This window comes from Phodopus roborovskii, unplaced genomic scaffold (assembly GCF_943737965.1).
Source record: "Phodopus roborovskii unplaced genomic scaffold, PHOROB, whole genome shotgun sequence".
NCBI lineage: Eukaryota > Metazoa > Chordata > Mammalia > Rodentia > Cricetidae > Phodopus > Phodopus roborovskii.
The window spans coordinates 25,800,413-25,815,263 of record NW_026126447.1 but is presented as its reverse complement, the minus strand read 5'-3'; the positions used below and the strand labels follow the sequence as shown (position 1 = coordinate 25,815,263).

General features: G+C 33.6%; 1 non-coding gene across 1 annotated transcript; it reads left to right on the top strand.

The window, feature by feature from the left end:
• Positions 1-12,485: 12,485 nt before the first annotated feature.
• On the top strand, positions 12,486-12,591 carry LOC127225012 (U6 spliceosomal RNA). Its single transcript, XR_007834755.1, has one exon. It is a non-coding gene; the product is annotated as a U6 spliceosomal RNA (small nuclear RNA).
• The last annotated feature ends 2,260 nt before the right edge of the window (positions 12,592-14,851 follow it).

Genomic DNA, 14,851 nt, shown 5'->3' with positions numbered 1-14,851 from the left:
TCAAAATGGTTTACAGATTTGTATACCCAACATGAGTTCAGAGCTGTCCTTTCTCATAAGACTCCATAAGATTTGCATGTTTAAATACATTAAGTAATTGCTCATTATTAGGCTAACATTTAGTAAATTGTGTACCATCACAAGCTAGAAAAATATGCATTTAATTAAAAGTAAAATTGATGCATATTATGTTGGTACATTAAACATATTGATGATATGCTATTAAGCAAAGTACATGATATGTTATATACTCTGTTGTTACAAATATACATGTGCATAAAAATTACATTTAAAACATGATGACTAACAAAACAAAACCTAACACTAATAAGATACCTCAGTAAATGATAGTTGTCTGTGTAGTTAATAATGGCATAATATTGAGGTCTTAAAATCCATTACTTTATTTCATTTTAATAACTGTATTAAGATTTCCAAACTTGGAGAATTAATATAAAAAATCTTGTAATCATATAAGATGTTATTATGGTTGTAGAATTTATTGTAAACTCAGTTATCTAATTTTAAAACTTATTTAGAACAATTAGCATACAAGTAAACCTCTTAATCCCTTAATTTTTCAAAACAGCTCTATTTTTGTGGCAAACTAATACAAAAATATACATTTAGGTAATCCATAATGAATAAACATTTTATGTCATAATTAAGAACATAACCGATAACCAAATATGGCATCTATAGATACATAAGAAATGAACTCATTTACCCCCTCTACAGATACACCTACACTCACGCAAAATTGGTCACAAATACATTGAAAATCAAAACAAATTTTCATGTAAGTCTTAACAACAAATTGAAATATAACCTGTAGAATAATATTCATTAAACAAAAGCCAAAGAGAATAAATTGCGAAAGTTTCTTAGGATCCAATACTGGATATTACTATATTATTATAATGAGCTATGAATTATCTGCATAAACTTCAGGAATTTCTTTGTTCTTACATACTCTTCCATTGGCACTGTCAGTTAAAATTATTTTAGCTAGGCTTGGTTTTACACACTTATAAGATAAGTATTCAGGATATTCAGGTATGTAGCTCAGTAATTTGAGGCCAGCTTCATTTGGATCATTAAATCATAACTTGTAGATCAGTTTATGTTACATAACAAGATCTTATGCTTTTTTAATTAAAAAAGTATGTTTTAATTGAAATGACATCACATTGACATTTCCCTTTACTCCCTCCATGCCCTTCTAGGTACCTCTCTTAATTTCTTCTCCGATGACAATTCTTAAGTTTATAGCCTCTTTAACTTTTATTACTTTATCATATATATATATATATATATATATATAAACACATATACATATAACCATATATATACATAATACACACACATATACATATATATATATATATATATATTTGGTGGTGGTTTATGCATATATGATTTCAAGATTGATGATACTGCATTGGGCAACCAGTAAGAAGGCTCATACCCAGGAGAGGTTATTTTCCTTCTCCTGTCACTGATATGCTAACTACAGTTCTTTATCCAGAGTTATATGCCACAAATTTTCCCAATATTTACATAGGCATGTTCATTGAATGGCCAAAGTTTTGTTTTTAGTTTATGCAGCTATTTCCAGGAGACCATAGTTTCATAACAGACTTACTTCTTTCTGGGTCTAAGCTACATTTCTGTGATATTCGCTGTGCCATAGAACCAGGAGCTATGATGTATATTTATGCATTTGGTCTGTGCTGTCCATGAAATGTTGTTATCTTCATTGTGTTCATATACAATTTTTTCTATGATGTTCTCCATTTACTGAAAAGATAGGCCTCATGGCTGAGCACTGGCCTTAACTTACCATTGGGTATAAGGATAAAATTTAGGATGTTATAAGTGATTATGTTGGTCTAGCAAAGAGGCAATCCTGTATTATTTACTAAGGTTATGACTTTACTAGCTTCAAAAAGCTGTCCAGGTTTCCACTACCAGAAATGATTTCATTCTTGTTGAGTGAGTCTTAAGTCCAATTAGACAGTTCTTCCTTGCAACAAACTTGTAGTGTTCCTGCCTTTACGTATATCTTACCAGACTGGTGATTTTCTTAGTTCATAGATGCCACAACTGGGTTGGACTTTTAATCACTTCCAAATCTTGGCAGCTTTCATAAGCTAGACTTCAGAAAAGAGACTTTCTCGTCATATTAAGCTCAATTGTACAATCCTGTGTTCTAAATAAGTAGTGTCTTTATCTTTATCAATAGCGGACAACTCTCAAAGCCTGAACAGCTACCAAGGGGTACATTTATATTGTTTTATAAGTCACTTTGAGCTACCTGGCAAGTGATAAGTAATTTGGTAGATTTTTAATATGCCTGGTATTGTTTTTTGGTGTGTTTTGTCTTATTTAAAATTATATATACACACACACACACACACACACACACACACACACACATATATATATATATATATATATAGAGAGAGAGAGAGAGAGAGAGTCATAGACAGGAGACAGACAGAGAGACAGACAGACAGACACACACACACACACGGAAAGAAAGTAGGTGAATCAATTAACAAAGTCAGAAATAAGCAGGGAAAAATTACACAAGGCACCAATGAGATACAGAATATCATAATGGACTATTTTTAAAACCATTTTCCATTAAGTTAATAAATCTAAAAGAAAATGATGTATTTTTTATTCATTTAAGCTACCAAACTTAAACTAACATGAGCTTACTCATAAAAATAAAAAAGTTTGGCATTGTAACAAAAGAAAATATTTGTAGCTAAAAAATGTGCAAGATAGATGGATATAAGAAGTATACCAGACTTTCAAAGAGCTACAATAAATCATTCTAAATCTTTTTAAAAATACAATGAGATGGAGCATACCCAGCTTTGCTCAATGAAACTAATTATTCCAATACCCAAACCAGGTAAAGACACAGAAAAGCTACCACAGAACACATGTATACCTGTGTGTATCACCATGTACAAAATTAGATTCATGTTGATCCAAGACCTTAATTGGAACCTGTAACACTAAAACTTCCAGAAAAACATAAACATAAACACTACTGTACAAGATACTGTCATAAGAAAGGACTTTCTAAGCGAGACTCCATTTGACCATGAATTAAGGCAAACAACCAACAATCCCATACATCAAAAGTGGATCTAATGAAACTAAAAAGATCTGTATAGCTAAGGAAATCATCAGCTCTGTAAAGAAGAAATCCAGGAATGGGAGAGATTATTTGTCAGGTATATACTTGACCGAGGATTAAGAGCCAGAACAAAAAAATCAATATGAAAAGAGTTGAAGAAGCAACTAGAACAATTAGAAATGAGCTAGAGATTTAAGCAAAAGGTACTAGAAGAAATAAAAGTAGGTAAGAAATACCTCTAAAAGTGTTAATTGTCTTTGGAAACAACTAAGCGAATGGATTTAAAACAAATTTGAGATTTCATATCACCAGTGTCTGAATTGCTTAGATGAATAAAACAGCTTATACCAAATTATTGGTGAGGTTATGGAGAATGAGCAATCCTCATTCTCTTGTTTGAATGCAAGTTGTTGCAGCCACACTGGTAGTCAGCATGGTGAATCCTTTGAAAGAGTAAAAGGTAAGTCTTCTGTTTGATCCAGCTTTAAATCTTCTAGGCATATCCCACAGGAGTTCATTTTGTACTACACAGATACTTATTCAACAATGTGTATTCAGCTTATTCCAAATAGAAAATGAAAATAACCTAAATGTCTTATAAGAGCTTAAAATTTTATTTATTGTAAAGTTCATACTATATGTAATTTTCATTTCTTCTCCAACTCATTATGTAATGTTTCAGGCTGTTGCATTAAACTTGGATGAACACACACAAACACACACACACACACACACACACACACACACACCTGAACACACATGGCATCTTTCTTTAAACTAATCTTGAATGTGATTTGATTTTATCAACAAATTAGAGAGAGGAGATAGTAAAGTTAGAGACAAAGTATGATACTCATGAATAGTCTTCCTCTTATACACCAGGGCTGAAGTGACTTCCTTCACTGCCGGTGTAGAGAGAAGTTTTGTTCCCTGGATATTGGGGTTTTATTCTGCCAAATGTCTTTCTCTGTAGAGGCACACCATGAGAGAGTGCAGCCTGATTCAGCTGTCTCTGAATATTTACAAATTTTATTTCATAGTCAAAAGGAGGAACTAAACTTGATGCACTTTTCTTTTTCTAGCAAGATGTTTTTGATACAGCCCGATTCTCAGAATTCTTCATGTTTATCTCTCATGTTACTTCATATTTTACACAGCTATATTTGAAAAAACACTATTTATAAGTTGGTCATGAAACGTATTGCATTTTATTTTTGATGGAAAAGTTAAGGAGAAAAATGAAGAATAGAGGACTAAAACATATATTTAATAGCCTAGACTAAACTTATATTTCAATAAATCCATTTAACTTTGAAAAAGAGAAAATAATTAAAATAGAACATTCAAAACTTTTTTCCTTATTTCTTCATTACATGTTTTTCTTTTTTTCTTTTTTTCTACAAAACCCTAGTCTATGAGAAGGTGCTATGAGAATTTAGGTAGGTTTTCTTTGGTTAATCTCTGTGGGAATGATCTGGTAGGAGTGGGGGAGTAGAAATCATGATTAGAATATATTATATGTAAAGAAGGCTACTTTTTTACATGTATATGCCAAAACAATAAGCAATGGTTCATGATTATGCAAATGGGCAAGCCAATTTGGGTGACTCGTACAAGAGATTTTTGTTTTGTCATGTATAGACAAACACAGGTACTTATATTTGTATTATTATGTATCAATAAGTTATATATTTAATTACTTATAATGCTTATAATAAGTCCATGTTTTCATATATGTTCTAGATAAAAATTAATGTTTATAAATATAAGTACCTTTGTGGGGTATTAAACAACCACTTTGGCTTTTAAATATGGACCTTTCTCTTATTCATTCTTGAAAAGTACTTTGTGGACAGTAATCATTAGCATGCTGAATTTTCAATCAAAAAAGTTGTTTCGTTACAACCAGATATGCAGAATATGAAAGATGGTTTACTGATGAAAGTGATCTATTTTCACTTCCCCTATTAACTCTATTTATGAGTATTTCCTGAAATTCCTATAATGCTTTTGTCTACCTAGTGAAAATAAAGTTCAGCTTTCCTTTATAAAAATGTTTCACCCTTGAGGAAAATCACATCATACTGAACATATGCTACAGAAATAGAGAAGCCCTGTTAACTCTGCATAAATGTCTTATGACATAAATTTAAAACTATAAAGTCTAAGCAGAGGGACATGGGGAGTTTCACACCACATAGTGGCTCCAGCATAATCTACTGACCCTATACTGATGTCTTAAGTCACACAATAAACTCCACAATTTCAGTGAAAACTAGGACTTTGGCAGAAGCTAAGCTGACACAAGATAGCACTTGACTGTAAATGGAACTAGCAAAATAGCATCTGGTCCTAATTAACAGCCCTAAAGAGGAAAATTAAAGATCAATGCTGCCATGATTTAATACACTATTTGTTCTCATAAATACTTCCATAGAAAGGAAACTTGAGTTTTTCCTAAATTAAAAATAAAAAAAGAATAAAAATAAATAAAAACTCAATCATCAAAGTAAATCCATGCAATAGTGTAAAGGCTACTATAAATGCCCTTCTCTGATAATGAGATTGATGACTAACTTATCCGCCATCATAGAGCCCTCATCTAGTAGCTGATGGAAACAGAAGCAGACACCCACAGCTAAACACTGAGCTGAAATGGAATCTAGATGTAGAGAGAGAGAGAGAGGTCAAGATCAGGCTATAGAAACCCACAGAGACTGCTGACCTGAACCAGAGGGACCCAATGAGCCCCCCAGATTGATATCTGGGAATCCAGCATTGGACTGACTCAGACCCCCTGAACATGGGTTTCATTTAGAAGGCCTGGACAGTCTAAGGGACCTCTGGCAGTGGTACCAGGATGTATCCCTGGTGCACAAAAGAACTTTGGTAGCACATCCCCCATGGAGGAATACTCCCTTAGCCTAGAGGCAGAAGGGAGGGCCTAATCTATATCCCAAATGACTTGACAGATTTTGTTGACCCCTCCTGGAAGGCACAACCCTCCCTGTGGGGTGGGGGAGGGAATGGGAAAGGAGGGTGGTGGTGGGACATGGAAAGGATAGAGGGAGGTAGGGATGAAGAGGGAACTGGGATTGATATACAAAATAAGAAACAAATAAATAAATTTTAAAAAGACAGAAAAAATACCATCTCAAAAATCAAAACAATACAAACAAACAAAATACCCAAAGTAAATCCAAATAAGCACAAATAAAGGCTACAAGTAAAAACAAGGTAAGTCAAAAAAATGCTAATACCAATGCAGTGGTACCAACTGAGAATGTTCTGAAGAAATTTCTAGACACATAATTTAAAAGAGTGATTATAACTATATTCAAACTGCTCATAGAAGGCATGACAGCATTGCAAGAATTGCATGACTCCCAGAGGAGACTTTTAATTTCAAAAATAGATTACAAGGATTTTTAAAGTGAGAATGAGTGCATTTTTGCATCATGATATGACTGCAAACATTAGGGGACTAGGGAGTGGATTATGGTGGTTTGGAAAAAATGGCCTTCAAAGGGGGTGACCCTATTATGATGTGTGACTTTGTTGGAGTGGTTTTGGCATTGTTTGAAGATGTATGTATTTGTGTAGGTGGGCTTTGAGGTCTCATATATGCTCAAGCTACATCCAGTTTATCAGACCAATTCCTGTTACTTTCCAGTTCAAGATGAAGGACACATGCCAACTTCTCCACTACCACGTCTGCATATAAACTGCAATGTCATGCCACAATGATAATGAACTAAACCTCTGAAAATGTAAACCACCCTTATTCAAGGCTTATGGTCATCATGGTTGTCTCTTCAGAGCAATAGAAACCCTAAGACATTAGGTTATTTGCTAAACATCTGTCAATATTTCAAAATCAGATAGTTTAAAATTCCCTCTGTGTTAAATCTCTCTGATTACTTATGTTTTCTTTATTATTTTACTCTATGTCCTTTTCACTATTATTTGTGATTTCAAAATTTTTAACTACAGGGTAATGTATACTTCAATTATGTGTACATCTATATACATACCTGTTATTGAGAAATTCTGAAAAAAAAAATGGATATCTGAAGGTAAAGAAAAAACAGCAGAGTTCCATTTAATCCTACAAGGAAATTTTAGATCCTGAGAGTGTGGTGTATCCTAAAACCTCTGTGACAAATGGTTTTCAAATGTCTATATCTTATGTTTTGTAAATAATAAGTATCTAGAAAGTTTTCAGTCTTTTTATTCCCCATTCATCTTTTAATAACTGACATGTTGTGATCTATTCTAGAATTCTTGATTTCCCCTTTCATCTTCATTCTCAATGTTAATAACATTTAGCTGGAATTTTTAAATAATTTTTATTGCCTCCTTGAAGTAATGCTTAGACTTTTATTTTCAAACAAGAGTAGCTTTTTGTTTGAATTTCTTTTTTTTTTCACGTTGAAACAAACTAAATTAACTCTTCTCTCAGCTCAGCTTTTAATCTTTACAATGAAAACACTTTTGATATTGTTCTTTTGATAATACTCTATTGCAATTTTAATGAAATGACTTTTGGTAATGATGAATTATTTATTGATAGAGACATTGTGAGTTTTGTTTTTAATATTGAACTCTGTGCTAATAATTTAGTTTATAAAACAGTACACTTTGTCTTTTTCCTTAGTGAAATAATATCACTTCTGTATTACTTTTCTATTGGTGTGATAATATGCCATGACCAGGGCAACTTATACAAGAAAGGGTTTATCTGCGGATCTCCTTTGCAAAGGCATAAGAATCTACCACCATCGTTAAATGGAGCCTGGCAGGAAACACCTGTTATACCAGAAGGAACTGCTCTCATCCTGAACTTCAAAGAGAAAACAGAGAGTAAAATGGGGATGAAGCAAGGGTTTAGAAATCTCCAAAAATCAACCCCAGTAATACATAATCTTCACCAAGGCCCTACCCTAAGCTTACAAAACAGTGCTCCATCCAGGGATGATGTATTTAGTTGCCAAAGTATATAGAAGACGCCACATTCAAACCATCACAACATCCCAATGATTTCTGATTTGAATATTGTTGAACATGTCTTATTATTTTATGAAAATTCTTTATACATTTTAGGAAAATTTTTATACTTGAAATATCACTGACTGGAGGCAAACACTTCATATGACAATGTACCTGACAGGTTGAATGTAAACATAGTTTATTGTGGTTTAATAAAGATCAAGAAAAAGTTAGGCTAAATAGATTTTAATTTAGAGAGAAATAACTTACAACTGAGACAGATTAACACTAGCAGGTTTTTGGTCTTAAGGATGCCTCCAGGATGCTCTCTGTCCCTGTCCAGTAAGCCTCTTCCCCAGACCTAGTTCCCATAGAACATGTCCAACCCTGTCCTCACTGCAAAGGGTGTGGTCAGTGCCACAGCTGCAGACAAAGTGAATATCTCACTACAATAGTTACCTATTTTGACATTAACTTTTTATTTAGACACTACAAACTGAGTTTTCAAACAATAGCTTCTGAAGCAATTTGTTTTACTTTTCATTTGTTTATTTTGTCAAATATATTAAAAATAGTTTACTATCCTTATATATTTTCATCCAATAATCTTTACAATACTTGAGATGTTTCTACTGAAAATAAAAAAGGACTTAAAATCACACCTATTGATGACATAGCCTTCTCTTCTAATTGTATGATTGCCAGGCACATTATAATTTGTAGGAAAAGTTTTCAGGGTTTACCAATGCCGAGAATGTACCTTAAATGATATTAATTCTGAGGAATGTATATTTGATATGAAATATTCCCTCTTTATCACTAATACATATTTCAACTTCTACAAAATGCATGATGTACTATTCTTTTTGGTGCCTGTAGTCATTTTATATTCCTCAATTATTCAAGCTGCCATCTATGGCTTCAGGCATCTTCTAGAACCTTTGCAGGCTTTGTTGTGAAGGGACCAACTTTCTTCTCCTTAGTATGACCCAAGGGATATCTGATATTTGCTTTTGTCTCTAAGCCTTTAGTTGTTTGGTGTTATATGAACCTTAATAATCTAGCTTATAATTTAGCACCACGGACTATGTAGTTTTGCTAGCAATGTCATTTTAAGAATAGGGGGATTATCTTGAGCTTATCTATCATAGTGGTCATGTGAAATGCTCTCAGAATACATAGGAGTCTAACATTTTAGCTAGATTAGTATCAGGAAAACTTATTTCTTTATACATCTTTGTATATTTTTTCCTTATGGTGATTGGTATACAAGAATATATTTTTTTTTTAAAGAAAAAATGGGAAAACCACATATTTTTAACAAGTGCCTTATTTCCTTATTTTCAGGGTTCATTCAGTGCTAGACAAAAAAAAAACTTGAAAAAAAGATTCTGGTCTGCTTTGTCTCCCTTCAGTGCTATATTAATGGTATTTTGATATCTAGAGTAGAGGCCTGATATTTTCACAGAGACTGATTATGTGACCTTTCACCAATCAGTCACTTTCCATCTACTTGAGGATGAGACTTGAAAATAGACATTCTCTGTGAAAATGAAGGAAGGACACTGGCAATATGGCAGGTAAGGAACTGTGAAACTACAATGACAAGTCAGGTGCACTTACCAAATATAAACTGCCAACAAGCTGTCAACTGCCAATGTGAATTACAGTTTCATCCTGAGAAGGCCTTACATCTTAAGTGTTTAAACATTTCACTAAGACATCAGGACATGCTATTTCCATGGTTGTCACTCCTGCCCATTATTGCTGTCCTAGAATAAATAAAGACATATTCTTGATCTGCATAATATTTTCTCAAAATGTATGTATGAGTAAAAACGTGACAAAGATGCAGAGAGAAAGAAACAGAGGAGAGTCAGAAAGACACAGAAAGAAACAAAAAGAGACAGAGAGACAGAAGATGATCCCAGAAGATTGGCACATGTTATATATCTGTGTACTTGTGTTTTGTTTAATAATTTTGTGCATTTCCAATATTTTATTCTGAAATCTATTTAAATGGAACAATTTTGTTCCAATATAATCAGCTTAATACACATCCGGTGTATATCTAAGCACATTTTCTAATTTAAATTGATTCTAAACATAATAATAGATGATAATGAATTGATTCCCAAAATATATTTTCAATGATGATAAAATATCATTAGATCTCTACATTCTTTCCATTTTCATCTCATCTTCACAGTACTTATACTTTTTTCTGAATTCTTTGAATCTTTTACCACCTTGCCCTGGGAAGCAACTATATAAGATATTCATTCACTATAGTAGAATGAACAAATTTGGGAAGCACTTTCCTAAGGCCTACCAAATGCTCTTATTCTTTCTCCATTAAAAAATGATGTAAACTGACTAAGTTGGAAATGAGTCTTTTGGTTTTCTTTTTAAATAAGTAGAAAGAAAACACATGGACACTCACCAAACAGCTGGTGAATAAAGATGTTCCTAAGTAAAAGATGTTTCTGTTATTGCAGACATGATGAGTAGAAATGATATGTACACCTACACGTGCTATTTGAGGGTTGTGGTATATTTGTTTCCTTTAAGTTTTGGCAAAAAAACATTATGGCATTAAATAATTAGGGATCATAAAGCTGTTTCTCAACTACAAGTTCCGATTATTCACAGGGCTCTTTGACTTTTTTACAGTATGGTCTTTAACATAATAAATCATATACTATACTATTGTTCAGTCCTTGAATTTCATACAGTCTTTTGTATCCCATATTATTATAAACTACTCATAGGAATAATGCTGTACAGAAACTGTAAAAGAAAATTTAAGTTTTAAGTGAAAAATTAATTTAACTAGGTATAACTGTGTTGACATATTGTTTATCATTTATTAAAGTTTGCCACAGGCCATACAAGCCAGGCACACACCTTTAATCCCAGCAGTCAGAAGCTAGGAGGTGGTAGTACACACATTAAATCCTAGGACTTAGGATCAAAAGATAGACAGATCTCTGTGAGACCAAGGCCACCTAGATGTTCACAAGAGTGAGTCAGTCTGGAAGAGAATTGTAGCTCAGACCTTTAGTCCCAACATTAGGGAAGTATACAGAACAGAAGAAAGGTCTCAAGGAGGCATTCCTTCTCTGGCAACACTGACGAAACATTACAGTCTGAGGCTTGATTAGAGCTGGCAGAGACAGGATTTGTCCATTTAGCCTGAGGTACAGGTAAGAAGCTAATGTCCAGTTCCTTTGCTTTTCTGATATTCAGCTAGAAGTTGAACCTCAATAAATGACCCTGGGTCATTTATTTATTTAAGTTACACATAACAATTATTAAAAGTATATCATTATGCACCTTTTCATTATTTTTGTTATGAGATTCTTTGTCTATGCTTAGGTTTTATATGTAAGTCATTCTTTCTGCTTACCAATAACAAATAGAGAACTCTGTGCCTGTCATCCTTGTGTTTAATTACCTTGTTCATAATGTCAGAGCTTTAATGGAGAATACTGTCTTTCTTCCAGCCACATCCAAAATAACTAAAGACCTTCATTTTCTTTTTCCATAGAATATGTCATAAATGATAATTAATTTCACACCTATGTTCATGCTTCATTGAACCTCTTGTAAGATATTTGACAACAGAAGTGGTGTGTACTCATTTTTGATGTATATAAACTACATCAGTGTCATTTTGAGATGCTCAATAGGTGTTTGATAATTAAGTGAGGATGTTGTTTGTTATATATATATTGTTAGTCTCCTAAAAAAGAATCATCTCACCAATTCTGAGGTTTTCTTGGAGTTTGCTGATATCCTTAGCACTTCTAATAGCAAAGAAATTAAAAAATGTATAAGAATAGTTTCTTTAAAAGAACCATTCAATAAATATTTACCTTTAAAGGATAAAGTGAAACTTTTTCCCAGGCAACCACTTCACAAATTTCTGATGTTTAAAATGTCTTTCTTCTATATATAGTTTATTTCTTTTTCTTTATTAATGACAGTGAGCTGGGATCGGTAATGCAGGCTTGTCATCCCAGCATTAGAGCACACGAGGCTGTCAATTCTAATAGCAGCCAGGACCACATAATGAGTGCCATGCCTCATGATACCCCTTTCTCAACAAAACATGAATTCATAGACTAATCTCCAGTGATAGCCTCATATACAAAGCATTTTATAAAACAAATTGCCTCTTTGTCTTTAAAAGGGTCAAGGGAACTTACGAGGGCAGTGGATGGAGGTAGAGCTGGTAATAGTTCGAGAAAAAGTAAAAGATGAATGATCAAAGTACACTGAAGTCACACATGAAGCTCCCAAATAATTAATTAAAATGTAAAATATCTTCATACTTGTGCTTGCTTTGGCAGCATGTATTCTAAATTTGAAATAATACAGAGAAGATTAGTCTTGCCTTGGGTCGGGATAACCTGCAAATTCACAAAGTACTCCATATTTTTATACCAGGCTGTTAACTACATATGTAATCTAATATTTTCCACTTACAGGGAGATCTAGTTAACATCAGATAAAGTCACCAGTATCTCTCCCTCTCTCTCTCTCCCTCTCTCTCTTTGTGTGTGTGTGTGTGTGTGTGTGTGATTATTTGAGTGTGTGTATGTGTTGTGTGATTTTATGAATGAAATTGCATAGCTATAAATGGGCAAACAAACAAAGATTAATTCACTTCTAGCCTCACCACTTATTCTCAAACTAAGACTAAGATAAACTAGTAGTTACAGGAGCTAGACTTGGGAAAAAATCATGACATTCTGTGACAAAGTATCCTGTGACAATATATGTTATTTGCTACAGTGGTATACTCTCATTCTTTTTTGACCCCTCAAGCAAAAGACTCCTAGAAATAGTGGAGAAGGGATCTTAACATAGCTTCCCCTTTAATAAGACAAGTGACTATCCTAATTATCATCATAGAACCTACATCCAGTAAGTGATGGAAGCAGATACAGTGGCCTACAGCCAAACACCAGGTTAAGCTCCTGGAATGTAGTTGAAGAGGGCGGGGGAGGGTTCATATGAACAAGGTGGGTCAAAATCAAAATGGTGAAAACCACAGTGAGAGCTGACCAGAACTAGTGGGAGTTCATGGACTCTGGACTAAGAACTGGGGAACGTTCATGGGACCGTACTAGGTCCTCTGAATGTGGGTAACAGTTATGTGGTTTGATCTGTTGTGGGGGAGCAGTGGCTCCAAGACTTTTCCCAGGTATACTATTTGGAGCTCTTTTCCTGTGTTGGGATGCCTTGCTCAAACATGATACAGGCAGGGAGAGGATTGGTTTTGCCTCAACTTGATATGTCAGACTTTGTTGACTCCCTCAAAAAAGAACTTAATCACTCTTAGAAGTAGATGAGATAAGGAAGTAGGGGAGGTGGAGGGGTATTAAAAGGGAAGGGAGGGGGAACTGGGAATTTTATGCAAAATAAAAAGTAAATTCAACAAAAGTAGCTGAAGTTACCTTAATTCTGTCTGTCAAGTAATTTCTGATAGAAACCCTTATAAAAAAAAAAAGGAAGAGATAACAAAGCATAAAGAGATAAACTTTAGTCAATAAGATACATCAAAGCTCATCTGTTCTTAAATGACATGAGCTTTAACAGAATAATATGCCTATAATGTTGTCACTTGAACAAAAACCAATATAATGTATCTTTTATTTATATGAAAGGATTAAACATTAGGTAAATGGTGTTAATTACATAACTAATAGATTTCTATAAATGGGAAATGCCATGAATGAACTTGAAAACTATGAGCAAGTGAAAATTTTGTATGACAACATGTAAGGAGTAGGGTTTTCCTCCCACCACTGGTCTTGTCCTGCACCGTTCCAGCCCCAAATAACACACTGAAACTCTGTATTTGATAAAATTCTGTTGGCCAGTTACTTGTTTCTTATCAGCTAGCTCTGACTTAAGTATTAGTCCATTTCTATTATTCTATGTATTTCCACGTGGTCTCATCTTACCGGAGAGTTGGCTGGCATCCTGCTCTCTCCAGATTCTCCATCTTAACCCCTAATTAATACTTCCTTGAATCCTCCTTGTCTCCTAGTCCCACCTATCTTTCTTTCCTATTGGCCAACAGTGCTTTATTCATTAACCAGTATGAGAAACATATTTACAGAATGGCATCTCCCATCACAAACAAGTACAGTGAAATATTTGGTGAGAAAATTTAGGAGATTTATGAACTCTTTAAACGTAGATACTTATTAAAATATCTATAATATTTTAGAAATCATTTTTGTATCCTGAATTGACTCCTTTACAAATAGAAAGAGAAGTACACAGCCTCATCCTTGGTTAGTTACAAATACAACTACAAATTCAATACAACCTCAACATTTGCAAATTTTTACAGTTTTGAGCAATGATGCTTAAAAATAAGCCTTAAAGGTTATGTGTCAGGAGAATAATGAAATTTTAAAATGAAAAACAAACGATAAGATGGTTGCAGAAGTTATTAACATGATCAGATATAGGAAATTTATGTTACAGGCCAGTTTGCTTATTGTCTTACAGGTGTTTTCTCCAGTGTTAGGTAGATTTTTGTCTAAGAACATACAAGTGTTTATTATTAAATAAGCATCATGAGTCTGTGGCTCTCCTCAACTTTTGAAAGACAGATTTGGCTTGTATTTTTAAACATATACCAGGTTCTTTTACAAAACACTATTATATCTAGAAATGATTCCT